Raw genomic sequence first — 14,360 nt, forward strand, 5'->3', positions numbered from 1 at the left:
CAGGGGTATAAAGCCCTGACTCTCTGAACCCCACCCAGGACACCTCTAAAAGGCCATTCCAGCCTTATAGCTTCCTGCAAGTTTGGCTAAGGCCTCGTGAGTGCCCAGCAACTTCTCTCTCTATGGATCTGCTTCTCTCCTGTTCCGATTCAGGTGTTGGTCCTAAAAGCACTCCCTAATAAATGCTAATTTCTGTTTCAGAATCTACTTCCTGGAGAACCCAACCTGTAATGCTTTGCAACATAAGTTTATTTCCTTTTCAACCGTCTAAAATTGAAAGTTGTGCTTCGGGAATTTCATCCTCTCATGTAGTGATCTATGGTGGGTAGTGATGGTCTAGAAATGGCAATTAATGATGAGTCTCTCCCTGCCTCTGCTTCTTAACTGGCCATGGAACACAATCACTTAACTTTTCTGGGATTCTCAGTTCCATCTTCTGTGAACTAAGGAGAAATTTAATCAAATAAGATATCCCAGAAGGAAATTTTACACCTCTATGATAAAATTCATTGGAAACTAACAGAAACTGAAAACCAACTTATCTTTTTGTTAATTGGTCTTAAGATCTTGACTTCCATTGATCCACTCCCAGGGTGTTAGCTATTTCTGTGTTCACACAGATCTTTAGAAGGTACATAGGAGACATGAAGGAAAATTAGACTAAACCTAGTCAGTTCTCCCAACTGTTTACAAATATAAGACTTAGTTGGAGAAGATTGTCATTAGTAATTACCAAACTCAATTTCTTGTGTTTTTCTTATGTTTTGGTTTTGAGTATTCAGTCCCTATTCCAGTGATTCCAAGTGGCTCTAAGTCACTGCCTAACTTGATTTACCTCTCCTTGTTTTTGTTTATTTGTTTGTTTGTTTTTTTAAAGTAGGCTTCACATCCAATGTGGGGCTTGAACTCACAACCCTGAGATCGAGAGTAATATGCTCAACTGACCAAGCCAGCCAGGTACCTTAGCTCTCCTTGATCTTGATCTTTCATGATGTTTAAGACAATCCTGTTTCATTCTCAAGACACATGTTCCCTCTGCCAGAAATATTCTTTACTCTTAACACATTTAACTCCCACTTATCTCTTGGGTCTCAAGTGCAAAGTTACTTCTTCAAGGAATTTTTTTCTTTACCACCAGTAATGCCTGGTGATTTCTACCTTCTTGGAACATTCCCACAGGCTTATCCCATACTGGAAGAGGTTTCTAGGAGCTACATGTAACTCCACAAGTGAGTGAGAGTGACATTAAACTCAACTCTATTTTTAAAAATCATCAAATTATTTGAAAAATCACTGTTAGTTGCTATTAGCAACATAGCGCTTTGTGATGTACTACAAAACAAATTAATGTATCCCATTTGGTCACTATGCCAGCAAAATTTCATATCTTTGCCTTAGAGAACTCCATACAGTATCAGCAAGGCCAGAGAGTGAATCAAATGCATTCTGATTCTGTTAGTTTCACTATCCTTTAAAGACATTTTCACCGTGGGGAGTGGGAGTAAAGGAATTAATGATCACATGTTCAGGCACCCTTGATGTACTAGCAAAGAAAGAAATATTTACATCCATTTCTGCAACATTCTCTGTGGTAAATTTAAGATATCTAGGTGCAAATTCCTTGACACTCCTCTGAGGAGTGTGGTCTGTCCCCTCCACTTGAATCTGGCAGGCTTTGTGATTACTATGAGCAATAGAATAGGATAGAAGAGACACTGGGGGGCAGCTGGGGGGCGGGGGGGCTCAGCAGTTTGGCCCTGCCTTCAGCCCAGGCCATGATCCTGGAGACCTGGGATAGAGTCCCACATTGGGCTCCCTGCATGGAGCCTGCTTCTCCCTCTGCCTGTGTCTCTGCCTTTCTCTCTCTCTCTCTCTCTCTGGTCTCTCATGAATAAATAATTTTTAAAAATCTTTAAAAAAAAAAAAAAAAAAAAAGAGAGACACTGGGCCAGTTTCCAGTCCCAGGCCTTAAGGAACAGGCAGTTTCTTCTTTCTGTTTCTTAAAACACTCTCTGGAAGCCCTGAGCTGCCATGGGGGAAGTTGAAATAACCTTAGCCTGCCATACTGGGGCCTATGATTAGATGTTCCAGTTGACGCTTCTGGACCCAGCCTTCTAATCCTTCCCTCTCAAGTACCAGATTTAAGAATAAAGCCATCTTGGACTCACTGGACCATCCTATCCTCCAGCTGAATAACACCAAGTAACTACTACTGATCACATGGGGAATAAAAGAATCATCTACTTGAGCCCAACCTAAATTCCTGGTCCACCCAGTTGTGAAATGTAATTAAATCGTTGTGGTTTTAAGTCACTAAGGTTTGGGTAGTTTGTCATACAGCAAGTTGTAACCAGAGCATCCTCGTGGCATACTCTTTCTGTGTTTTGTTTTCCCCTTTTCTCACGGTGTCAAGGTGTCAATGTACCTTGTTGCAATGCCCCCATACCGCTAAAGGAACAAGTGTCTTCTTTGTTCCCAAAGTGCTCTTATATTCAAAGAGTCAAAGAGAAACTTAACTGACAATGAGACCATCCTGTGTTGGTAAGATAAAATGTTAAAAGCAAACAACTTGGCTTTGAAAGGAAGATGAGATTTAGAAGAAGTACCCTGTCTTAGAGGAGTATTTTTTTGAGTGTCATTGGTTCCACTTTGCTCTTTTTCTCTTGCTAATATTGAACTAAATTTAAACTTCTTAAAGATACATGGTGTTCAGGGGCACATGGGTGTCTCAGTCAGTTAAACTTCTGCTTGCAGTTCAGGTTGTGATCCCGGGGTCCCGGGGGTCCAGCCCCAGTCGGGCTCCCTGCCCAGTGGGGAACCTGCCTCTCCCTCTCCGTCTGCCATTCTCCCTGCAAATCAGTAAATACAAAATTAAAAAAAAAAGATGCATGGTGCACATTATAGACAACAGTGGTGATTTGGAGCATCCCATATTTGCAATGGTTGACATGCAGGGTGTGGCGGAACATTTACTTGGTCCCGTCTGGTTCACACACCCTCCCTCCCCCTCCTCCATCACTCTTTGCCCTCACCTCTGCTGTGATAATCAAGGGCTTCTCACAGTGTGGCTCACAATCTACTTGCATCAAAATCACCTGTAAAGCTAGCCCCAAATGCTCATTCCCCGGCTACATAAACCTCATGAATTAGAATTCTGGGGATAAAGGCTCAGTACTCTGCATTTAAACCAAGCTCCTCAGTGACCTTATGCATGAATCACTACCTTTAGGGACATTTTGTTGTCTTTTGCTTTTGGGTCCTCCCCATAATTCAATGTAATCCTTTTAATATTGTCTAATAGTTTTAATGTGCTTTGGCTTCAGTTGTGTGTCTCCTCCCTTCCTAGTGTCCTGGGTTCTTCTTTGTGTTCTGTTTGACTAATCAAAGCACTCTAAATATAATTCTTAAGCCTACAGGTTTCTTTTTTGGTTTATTTGTTTTTGTTTCTGTTAGATATTTGTAGTGTTTCACAAAGACATTATTACTGCAGCCATTTAAAAAACATAAAGGGGGCAAGCCTCCTCTTCTGCTCTTTGGGTAACTAATTATAGAAACATTTATATTATAGATACTTATTATTTTTTTGTTATATGTACTTAGATTACCACATTCTTCTTGACTTCAGTTTTGTTTCAATTAGCTGGAAGAAGAGCTGCCTGACACTGTTTTGCCCTTCCTCTGAATATTTTGAAATTTATGTTATCCATCTTTCAGAACACACCTGTGTCTTCTTCACACAATCTGGTAAATATTATAATATTTAAGCATCATGGGGGCATTGATGCATAACTGAACCCTGGGCTGGCCAATCAAGACTCACAAGGAATGCGTTTCAGGAAACCAAGATGATGTGTCCTCAGCCACCTGAAAAAATATGCAGAGACTCGGGTTACATCTGGAACTCATTCGGTGTTTTGTCCGTCCGTTCCTGATCAGTTTTCTCACCACCCTCCCCGTGAAAATTGGGTGATCTGGGTGAGTTCATTTGCATGCCCTGGTTCAATTTCGCAAGGAGCATGTATTGATCACTGCCATAGTTCAAAGCACGGCCTTGAGTGGTGAGGTAGGAGTGAGGTCTTTCAAAGCAGTGGGGAAAGATGGGAGGAGCCCCTTTGGCAGCTGGGATTCTTGAACTCCCAGGTAACGCAGAGAATGCTGTGATTTATGAAGTGTACTGTACTAAGCTACACTATAATTGTGTGGTACAATTTAGGGCGTACTGTGTTTCTCCAAACACAGTGATTTCATTTCGACCTTAACAGTTACTCTGCAGTCTATAAAATATTTACATTGCCTTTCTAAACATATACATTATTTACTATACGGTCTATAAAATATTTATGTGATTTTCTCTAAAGATCCTATATATGGTGCATTATTTCTATTCACTTTGTTTCCCTTCCTAGAAACAGGCATGCAGTGAACTAGGACACTTTTTGAAATCCAGAAAAAAGTGGCAGTAGAGAAGGAGACACAATGGAACATTGAGAAGAGATGGCATCTTTGGTTTTGGTGGTCTTGCTCTCAGCTGCCTGTACCCTGTAGGCCTGTGTTGGCTCAGAGACCAAGTGACCAGAAGCAGAGGACCACCAAGTGTCAAGTACTTTGGTTCCTTGTGAAAGAGAAACAACATGTACCCGGCCACATCTCAAAGAAACAAAAGAAGGATGATATGTACACACACACCCCCACACACAGATACACACACGCCAAGACATAACAAAACATGAATCAGTCTTCTAGTTTGGCTACTACAGTATTGTTTTAGATTTCATACTCTCCAACTTGCCCCAGTAGAGTCTATACTATTACCTCACTTCCTTAGGTCCAGAGACATGTTCCCTGAAATGAAGGTGAAAAAGTGAATGGGGGAATTGAGGCATTTGTTTAGAAAATGTTGGATGATAAATGCTGTTGCCATTTCCAAATCTTTGATATAGTTTACACAACACTCCAACTAAATAGAATTTATGATTGAATTGTCCCAAAGATCAAATTTCTCAAATAGTGGTTAAACCCTTTGCAGCATTGGGGCTAGATACTTTGGCACAGGGGCTATGTCTATGGGTCGCTAAATGTTTGGCTAAAAAGTAAAAATAATGTAGTCAACCATGAGAATGTTTTGTCTTCATGACACTAATTTGGTTTGAAGTTACCCAGTTAAGATCCAGACTCGGTTCACATTCATTGGAATGCACCGTACCATTAGTTCTCCATATTATAGAGAAAATGGGCTTGATTTGCAGAAAAGCAGAATGGAGGGGGATGGTGGAGAGCTCATTAAAAACCATTTAACACTAAGCTAAATGTCAGCATACTTTGAAAGAGGCCTATTAGTTAATGTACACAAGAAGTTATCAGCACTTGTGATAAGCCAAAGAAACCAAACAGAGAAAACCATTAGGTGGTACTTGTAAGACAGCTGAGCTTTAAGAAATGTTTTAGATAAATTAAATTGGGATTGACAGAAAATTTTTTTTTTTTTTTACAGGGAAGGATTTTTACTTGTGTCCTTACCTGCAGCCCCAAATCCTGAGTTTTGACTGCCCCTAAATGATTAACTTGTCTACAAGGAATCGGTGACCTCATAGGGGACAGAGAGGACATAATTACATTACAACCAGAGTGCTTTTTTTTTCTCTCCCTTTGTCGTTTCATGGATATAATGTATATAATGGACAATATCCTCACCAATACACAAATAGTGTTATTGCTTCCAAAGACTGTAATTCAAAACCTCCTTCCTCAGTGTAGTCTGCTGGCATTACAGTGAAAAAGCATTTCTGGTACATAGTTCTTATAATCTGGCTAGATCTAAGAATAACATTGAGAACTTTTAGAGTAATATTATTTCTTTCAAATAGACCTGCAGAAAATACAGGGCTGTAATCTCTGGCAAGAATATTCTATGGTGACAATTGAGAGGAGAAACATGATCTGGCAGTCAGTTGGGGAGGGACACAGATAAGAAAAATAATGAGCTTACCCCCCAAATAGGCCAGAGTGGATTATTACTCCACAGCAAAGGAATAACTATAGGAAGGCACAACATGTTAATGGAAGGATAGCAATTGAGACTGGTTATATGCCATATCATTTCATCACAATGCATTTTAAATGCAAAAAAATTCAAAATAGGTATAATTACCAGCTACCACTAATGGAAAAAAAATCTGTAACACATATGCACATGTCAAATTTTAATCGATTTAGATATTTGTGAAGCCTCAATGACTAACTAATTGAAAACTATACCTTTAGGTAATTGAATGATTTGACCCCATATAAAATTTTTGGATAAAAGCCAATTAAATGCCAGAGAATATCTTTAAAGCTGGTAATTTTGGTTTTAGTATATTTAATTTTAAGTAATTCTTCTGCTAATAATTAGATAGCAGAATCTATTTTGTCTAGTAAGGCTACATGTAGTGCATAGCAACAAAAACATGCCCTCGGCATAGGGGGGAATTCTAATCATGTTGCTTCTCAATAGCAGGAAGCGATTCACTTAGTTCATGCAAAAGTCAAATCAAATTATTAGGATGAGAGTTAAAGAAAGGACAACCAAACTAAGAGTATTAAATTTATATCTCTTTTTGTTTGTTTGTTTCAATTTTAGATGACTTTCAATTAAGTTCTAGCAGCATAATAATAGGGAAACATTATGTACATCCCTACTATTTGCCAAACATTATTCTGCCTTATCCACAGGTATACATTTATTTAATCTTTACAATAATCCTATGAGGTGATCCCCATTTCATAGACAGGGAAATCAGACCTTAGAGTTCATAACCTGCCCAATGGCATATTGAATAAATGGTACAGTCAAGATTTGAATGTAGATATACTATCCTGCATCTTGGTTTAACCCTCGTGTCGTGTCCAGTTGAAGTAGCCTTCAGACAACCCAATATCAAACCTTTTGTTTACCAAAAATAAATATTTATTCAGAGAATGCTTATTAATTATTATATTTTAGTTGACTATAAAGGGAAACAGTTACTCCATGATATGGATATCAAAACATTTAAAAGAGAATAAGAGATCCAAAAAGAAGTGGGTGGATGGCCAGGGTGTGGGGTGTTTGGTGATAGAGGTGAGATAGACATACAAAAATAGAGAAAGAAAGAAACTGCCTCGTTCTAGTCAGTTAGAATTAAAAGAAAGCATATTATCCTCAGAAGAGAGCTCAAATTAAAGGAAAAAGGACAAAAGTGAAAGGGCAAGGTGAATTATGCCATTTATTCTAAATCTTGATGACTGGCTTGGTGACTTTCCTTCTCAGGTCAGGAGCCTAGAGGAACATCTACAGGGACATTGCTTTGGTATCTTTGATACCCTTGGCCTCTTAGCATTTGATACTGGATACCTTTGTCTGTTAGAAGAATAGTTTATAAGTGGCTATTACAGATATTATATTATAAAGTAGATAAGATACCATCTTTGGACCAAGTTTGCCTGGTTTAAAATAAAGATTGTGCCCTGTTGGAAACATTAATTATATATATTGTAAGGATAGCTGAATTTAAATTTTGGCCTTTTCATTGATTATGTGTTCCATTTTCTGAAAGATTCCCAAACATTTCTCTAGCTTTCTTTCTAGAGTATTTTTTAAATGATAATGAATGATTACTTTTCATTATTGTTCCACACTTTTAGTGTGAGCATGACATATCAGTGAAATTATTGTTTGCTTCCCTTTACTAAATGCTGGAAAAGTAGTTTATAATCTTTCTTTCTCTTATTCAAGAATACTATCATACATACAATGAGAGCGCAGTTCAAGTTCACAAATATCTATTACCATGTTATCTGCCTTGAGTATACTGAATGTTTGTAGCACAAACATCAGAAAGAAGAAAAATTAATACCATCCAACAAAGCAACCATTCATTAAATATATCATATCATTTTGAAATCTAATACTTTAAATTATAGTATTTTTGGACAAAATCCTATACACGATAACGTCAGCAAAAGTCCAAAGTTACTCTATTCAAAGGACAGTGGATTTCAAATCTGTTGCTATAATATTTGAAGGCCAGATCTGAAATCCACTGTCCTTTAAATAGAGTAACTTTGGACTTTTGCTGACATTATCATGTAGTTCTGCACCACATTAGAAGGGGTGTCTTTGGTAAGACAAGCTTCCAAATATAGGAATTAAAGTATTGTTTGTTCTAACATGAACTGGAGCTAGGTGAATGTAAGAAACAGAATCAGCTCTGAGTATCCCAAGGGTCACAAATGTCAATATCCCATCTTCCAGGGTCTTGATGCCTTATTTCAGCTCTAGTTACCTTGATACTCTTTCTCATCTTTCCCTGGACTGGCTTCCATTGTTTAGACATGGGCCAATAGGATGACCCCAAGTTTATTTGATCGGATGGGTCCAATATTCCCATTTGCCAACTGCAACCCTAATTCTCAACTGGAGAAACACATCTACTTAAAATGGAGCATGCACATCTGAATCTTCAGTTATGGAAAGGAGGGCATGAGCAATTTAACGTTCGTATTTTAATATAAACACTATATTTGGAAAAGTTAAAACATTACCGTTGTTTCATTATGTAAAGCATAGAAACTAAAACCCCATAAAGCTTTACTGGAAAATGAAAAACAAAAATTTAGAGACCTAACTCACTGAAGCCTCTGTTTCTGTGTGTTTTAGTTCTGATTCAAGAGATAGTGAGAGTCATCCTGATTGATTTTCTCCAGCCAAGGGAATGGAATGATTGGTGTTGGGGTGGATTTTCCACCTCAGGGCTAGTCTATTCTGACTGGAAAGAAGAATCATGGGAAACGAACTTGACCTATCCCTTCAATGGAGGACAGCGGTGTGTAGCTGTCAGAGAACATTATGGTTAAGTCTCCCTCCCCCCACTGTTAACTATGCTAGTGTGATTATCAAACTTCATAGAAAGATAAAGTTTGGATTTAAATATGAAGAAAGAAGTGTAACTTAAATCAAGAAATGAAAAGACACCATTCTGGGTAGGAGATATTTCAAAACCAAAAGTATCCAAAATGGGCTTTATGCAGTATATTTTGAGGATAATGAATCTGCTAATGGTTTACAGCCCATTACTTCCTGAGGTAGAGCCTAAAGCAAGTTGGGAATCAAAATCACAGATTCAATTGCTCCTAGGACCACTCTCTCTGCTGTCAGTGAACATATCTGGAGGGAAAAAAATTCTTCACTGAAAGCTGTCAAGTTTGCAGTATATATTTACCATTGGGAAGGTATGGCTGGAGCCTGCTGGAAAGGAAGGAGCTACTGGCCTACTCATTCTCTCAGCAGATTTTCTTCCAAACATGGTTTTTTACCTTGAAATGGAACAGATCTTCGCTTATCTCTAATGTCTTTAAAGTCTCAAAAAAAAAAAAAAAAAAAGTGCATAGATAATCCTTTCCTTCCTTCCTCACAACTTTTCCTTGGAAGCAAGGAGGGCAAAAGGAGCCAAAAGGGGTGTGTGTGTGTGTGTGTGTGTGTGTGCGCACGTGCAGTAGGCAGGAGAAAGGAGGTTAGAGAGGACAATGAAGACCAGCTTCTCTTTATAATTTCACTCCTCAGGTCATTCCATGTGACCTCTTCCTGAGTATCTTAGATATGGGTCAAGGAAAGATGGTATGAAGGGTTCCCAGGTTCTAAGAAATTATTAACTTTAGTAAAGCAGAATCCTTCAGAAAACCACTGAGTTCCCACTGTGGGGGAAGAGAATACTCCGTAGAATTTTCCTTTTTGTTGTGGTTGTTTTCCAAGGCTGACATCCTCGTACGATATTTACAGGCTATATTATGGTAAGTGGTGACCCACATATGATTATGTGCAGCACTTTTATGATTCTCATTCATTTCTCCTGTTAAATAGAGAAGCTTAGGGTCTTTATCTCCTGTGCATCTGTGGCAAGGCTGGGTTTTCCTGGGCGTAGGCCTGCCGAGACAGCTCCTGGTATGCCTCCTCTGACTTCTCTGTGTCCTGTCCTCCCCCAACCCCCACCCCCACCCCATCATCAGTTTATTTTGCCTTCGGGCTGAACAGGCCGTCTCCCTTCCTGTTGGTGCTTTGTCACTGCTCAGTCAACAAGTTATCAGCTCTCTTCCTGGCCCATTCTCTCCTCCTCCCCCTTTGCTTCCAAATATGCACCCAGAGTTGTCCAGGAGCGTCCCATCTGCCCCTGGAATCATCTGATGCTTATTCCGCAGGCTTGAGGAAGACTTTTTAACTTTCCTTTCGCCTACAGGGAACCAGGTTTTCAGAGGCCTCTGGGAGAGAGGAGAGCTGGTTCCCAAGGGCTCCTGCAGGCCAGAAGTTACTGGCTTAGTGAAAGCTGTTACTTTGTTTTAAGAACCGGCATGAGTCTGTTATTGTTGGGTACCCTAGAGGCTAATCACTCAGAGGGAGTTTGATCCTGTCCTGTCTGAGAGAGAACACTGCAGAGCCTTTGTCTCCTTGCTGCCTGCCTACCCACACAGCCCTGTACCTCCTGCCTGGGGCTTCCCAGCATTCCCTGGCTCGCCCTCTGGGGGCTGAGCAAAACCTCACACCAGGAACTCGCAGAGGTGGAAGGGCGAGGGACTTGCAATTTTAAAGTAAATTTATCAGGTTGTCTCAGAGCACAATGGTGTTATGGGTTTCCCTCAGTTTGTTTTCTGTCTCTGTGCTGACGCAAGCCTTGCTGTACAGGATTTTAAAAACATTTTTTTTTCATTCCTCTATTGTGAAATACAACGGGCACTTAGAAAAAGTACATAAAGCAGATCGATTCAGGTCAATGAAATATTAGAAAGCAAACAGCTACATACCTACCACTTTATTATTTAAAATGCTAACTAGTTTCAGGCTGAAAAATAGTCCTTTAAAACTTGGTCCCTTTGGACTTAGGGAAAATAATTAGGAATATGTAAGCGAAAATATCAATTTGGTTTTTAATATCTCAGTGGTGCAATTGTTATTTTATGTTCATATATTCTGCTGAGCAATCAACTCAAGTACTTGCCTGTAGATCAGCCACTTCACGGTTACCCGGGACAAAAGTTTTCTTCTAGGTTACTTTCCCTTATTAAACTGCTCTATTTCAGGACTTTCTCCTTCTGCAAGACTTAACCTAGGAAAAGCAAACTGATCTTCATAGTAGGGTGGAAAAACACAATTCCTCATACTTTTAAAATAAAACAATTGCAAAATGTCTCAGTGATTTTACTGGGTATTCCATGTGAATTATTTTTGGAGCATTCAGAGTTATCTGTTCCCATAAATAACTCTATGGAGCTGACTAAAGTGAAATCTTCTCACATCAATAGATATTCAATGTGTGCCCACACTGTGCTAGGCATTGTTCTGGATAAATGAGCTGGGTGAACAAAGAAAGATCCTTGCTCTTACGGAGCTTACATGATAGCAGTCAAGGAGGCTATAATAATAAACATAATAGATAAATAACTTATAGAGTATGATAGAAAGTGATGAATGCAGAGTAAGGGAGGTGGAACAGAGTCCTATATTCAATAGGCTCATCAGGACAAGTCTTCTTGAAAAAGTAACATGTGATCAAAGCCTGGAAGAAGATGGGAGAGTTAGCCATACAGCTATCTGGGGGAGGAACATTCCAGAAGGGTAGAGGGAACAGCCTGAGCCAGGCTGTCCGATAATAGCTTGCCAAGTATGTCTGAGGGAGAGCAAGAAGACATAGCAACTGGGGCAGAGTGAGGAGAGGTGGAGTTGGAGGTGAGGTCAGCGATTTGGGATGCAGATCCAGACCTGTGGGTCTGTGGGTCACAGGAAGCTCTCTGCCTTTCACCTGGGGAACATGGTGAGCACTGGCAGGATTTCAAGTGAAGTAAGGCCTGATCTGGTTAAGTCGTTAAGTAGGTTGTGCCTGTAATGAAGCTATTGTCTCTCAGTTCCAACCTCATCCCCTCTCATTCTTGGTCTCGTGATACTGGGGCTGAGACTCTGCAAACCACGTGTCTGCTTTGCCACTTGCTCCCTGTTAGATCCTGCCAACCAGCAGTAAGAGTGGTAGCTGCTAGAGTGGAGGGCGAAGAAGGGACTTCCTGCTTCCTGTTTGCTTTCCTTCCCAGCAGCGTGGTCCCTTCTTCGGCTGCCACCTGCAGCTTCCAGCAGCTGCACAACTAGTGCATCTCACAGCCTCAGAAATACCAACATCCACAGGTCAACACCTATCCTGACAGGCCCCAGCTACCCAGTGGTAACATTTTCAACCTCTTTCCTGTAGTCCTCTGCCATGGTAGCTGCTCAGCACTCTTTCGACCTCCTTCCTACCACTTTTTGCGTTTTCAGCTATTTAGTTAACAACTTTCTATCCAGTTAACAATTATTTATATTAAATTTTTCGTGTTAACAGAACTGATGTGAGCCCTGTGGTTTTTTTTTTTTTTTTTTTTTCCTCCCCTGGGCAAGGAGAAGAATGGATTTGCCATCAACCAAGGTGAAGAAAGCTGTAGGCAGAGCTAATTTTCATTCTCTTCTGTATAGCCCCTGGGCCATGAGCACACCTTTTGCTACACTAGGAATGTTCACTGACTGATTGACATTCTTAATGTTAAATTAATTTCAAGGATTTAAAGCACTCGGTTAAGAATACAGATGTTGGAATTAGAACTAGATTTGAATCCTGGTTCTTTGGTTGATCTGTGACATTGAATCAGATGTGTAACCTCTTGAAGCCTCAATTTCATCAACCATAAAAACAGGGGTGACGATACCAAAGGGATCAAAAAGAGAAAAATAAAGGATATACAGTGGTGAGCACATAGTCAGTTATCTTTGAAAGTGAACTGTCCTTCTCAGTTTCCTTATCTGTAACATGGAGATAATATCTATTTTATAGGTTTTTTTTTAATTTTACATCAGAATATGTCATGTAAATCACTTAGCAAAGAACCTCCCCAGCAGGCACTCCATAAATGTGATTTTCATTCTTGGCATATTAGTTCATCTTTTCCTCATAATGTCTCTCTCAGTTACAAATTTAACAGCATTTTTCAAAACATGTTCCATAAAGCATTAATTCCAGAGGAAGTTAATAGGGGTAAGCACAATAAAATAAAGCCATAAACATTTATTTAAGTAAGAGTAGCTAGTACATTTAGCTGTGTAGATTATGATCAACATAAAACTCTATTTTTATCCCTGACCTACCCCTTACACTCTATTTAGTGAGGGTAATCTTTTTCCTGCTGTGGGTTGACTACCTTGACAGACTGATAACTTGTCTCCTCATTTGTAGTGCAAGGCAATATCACAGTCATTTGAAGTTATAAGTATATCTCAATTCAGATATTATAATGTCTGGTCTCAAGGAGTTGGCAGCAGACAGCGCATCATGACTGGTCTGCAGTTAGGTATCTCTGTCCTCCTCAGCCCTCTGCCTTTCTTACTCATGACCTCTCACCTCCATTTGGCCAGACCAAGCTCTTCTTGGATCAACGGAAGGGGCCCAGAGAATGACAGCATATTTTCCAATGGACTGCTCTTCCTTCCAAAGTTAAGTCAGAGGAACACATTTTTTAAGTGTCTGTGATTATATCCAATGAATCATTTCCTCTTGATCAGGGTCTAGATACCTGGAACCCAGATACGATCATTCCCTAATACCGTGGAGCACTAAATTAGGTTTTGGGGAAGAGATAAACTGCTTCTAGGTAGTGATGCTTGTGAAACAGTACAGGCTGCTGATTAAAGTCATGCACCAATCCCCAAATCCTTCCAGTTCTACTTCTTGCTAGTAGTGAGCATGAACAAGTTCCTTAGTCTCTCTGAGCCTGGCTGTCATCTCTAAAATGGAGACACTGAGAATTGACACAGGCTAGAGGCAGATAGAGTAGAGGCACTTGGTGTTAGCTGTCAATATCAAAACACCTAGAAGAAACGGAGTAAACTAATAGTTACTGCTGTGCTGCACGTTACTGAAACAGGAGTTGAAAAGGTGATAGCACAGGTCACAGAAGTCAAGACAGATGGAGCAGAAGAGGGAAGAGTGGATCTGAGCCGTGGATAACAGAGAGATGTGTGCTACTTCTGCTTTAATTATTTTGCTATTGCTTATTTTTTGAAGGAGGACCAAGAGAGCCAGGGGGGACAGCAGTATAAGGGGATATATTGAGATGAAGACAGGAATTTTTGTTTCTACTTTTCTGGAGGTCCATGTTACCTTCTAATTGGAAAGTTGGCTTTCATCTATTGCTGGGTGGGCGGGATGCTATCTTGTCACTGCAGCTCTTCCGCTATAGATCTTTTGTTCGTTATCTTAAGTTAAATTTTTATTATCTTTAAGAAGAACATAGGCATGACTTTCCTTTCTATACTTGGTATTTATATCACTAGCATT

Source organism: Canis lupus, chromosome 10 (genome assembly GCF_048164855.1).
Source record: "Canis lupus baileyi chromosome 10, mCanLup2.hap1, whole genome shotgun sequence".
In the NCBI taxonomy this organism is placed as follows: Eukaryota; Metazoa; Chordata; class Mammalia; order Carnivora; family Canidae; genus Canis; species Canis lupus.